The sequence below is a fragment of the Rhineura floridana genome, chromosome 4 (assembly GCF_030035675.1).
Source record: "Rhineura floridana isolate rRhiFlo1 chromosome 4, rRhiFlo1.hap2, whole genome shotgun sequence".
In the NCBI taxonomy this organism is placed as follows: Eukaryota; Metazoa; Chordata; class Lepidosauria; order Squamata; family Rhineuridae; genus Rhineura; species Rhineura floridana.
The window spans coordinates 70,196,119-70,197,988 of record NC_084483.1 but is presented as its reverse complement, the minus strand read 5'-3'; positions in this window follow the sequence as shown (position 1 = coordinate 70,197,988).

The window sequence follows — 1,870 nt, the reverse complement described above, 5'->3', positions numbered from 1 at the left end:
ACCATCTGGGCAGAGGGCCCTCCCACCAACAGCATCTCAGTCTTGTTAGGATTGAGTTTCAGTTTATTAGCTCTCATCCAGCCCATTATCGCGGCCAGGCAGCGGTCTAGTACATCAACAGCCTCACCTGACGAAGATGAAAAGGAGTAGTAGAGCTGCGTATCATCAGCATATTGCTGGAAACGCACTCCAAAACTCCTGATGACCTCACCCAGCGGCTTCATATAGATATTGAAAAGCATGGGGGACAGAACTGAACCCTGCGGGACCCCATATTGGAGTACCCAGGGACTCGAGTAATGTTCCCCCAGCATCACCTTCTGGAGACGATTCCCGAGATAGGAGCAGAGCCACCGCCAAGCAGTGCCTCCCACTCCTAAATCCATGTCGCTCCAGAAGGATCAGCTCCAGTCCCCCACTGTCACAATTTGCCCCTGCTTTCTTGAGAAAAGCAACCTTCCAAGCCTCTCCTCCTCTTCTGAAAAGATGACTAATTATTGCAAAAATTATGTTGAATTGAATGAAAGTCAAAACAGATCAAATATTAGATACAATGTGGTGAGATTAAGATTCTATTTTGAAGTTGACCAACTCTTAGAAGGACAGAAGTATTTAAGTATAACTTGGATACAGTTATACACATTCAGTTTTCACAGCTATACACACTAGCCTATGATTCACTTGTGTGTGATTTCTGTTCCCTTGCAAATTAGGGCAGCACTGTATTTAGGAAAACAGCTGTAGGACAGCAAAAATAAAACTGCTTATCTCCTTACAGCACATCAGTAGCAGAAAAATACTGCAGTTTAAAATTCCCTAAGATTGTCTTCCAGTACTTGCAAAAGGATGTTAATTAGCCATGAAACATTCTAATACGCAAATAGGCTCAAAATGCCAAGTGTTCAGAATAGTTACTACACATGATTTCCAAAAGTTTTGTTTTTCTTGTTTTCCCATACATGTATTTGTGCATTCGAGCATCAGCTGAGCGAGCCCGAGGACATGGAGAGGAAGACAACATTGAAACAGCTTCACTGTAACAAATGCCCGTCACCCTTCTGCCTCTCGGGAGCTGCCACCCCCGCTAACACTACCTCCTCTTTCTTGGCGGTGCTGAATAATGATAATGTTATTTGTTATTTAAATTTATTTGTTATTATGTTATTTATTATTTAATTTAATCTTTGTAAATTGTATTGCTTTTATTGTATTTTTATACCTGTGTTTATTTTTCTTTGTAAGCTGCCTTGAGGGCCTTTGGCCAAAAGGCGGGGTATAAATAAAATTTAATAATTATAATAGTAATAATGTATGCTTCAATAAAAAATGCATATACCTTAACTTCAGCTAAACTTTCTACAATTCTTTCTATTTATGAATAAAAATACTGTAAAAGAATAAATAAAACCAGTAAAGGTTTTGTAACTGACTTCAATGGAATGTGGACTGAAGATTCCTTTTTACTAGACCAACTGACAGGTGAGAATAATCATGTTTCCATTCTCAATTACTGATTCTATGAACAATATACTGGAACCAACGTTGGCTTCCGTTACAGGAGAGAGCTGAACATAAGCAAAAGGGGAAATAAGTGAATAAGAAATGTTTTGAAGTTTACTTATCACTCCATTACAAGAGCCCTGATCAGGCCAAAAGGCTTAGCTGTTCTAGAATCCTATTTCACATAGTGGCCACCCAAATGCCTCGGGGAAGCCCACAAGCAGAACACAAAGTCAATAGCCCTCTCCTGCTGCTGTTCCCTAGCAACTGGTATTCAGAGACACACTGCCTCTGATCCTGGAGGTAGTATATAGCTGTCTGGCAACTTTCAGAGTGGATTATTGCAATACACTCTAAATGGGGCTACCCT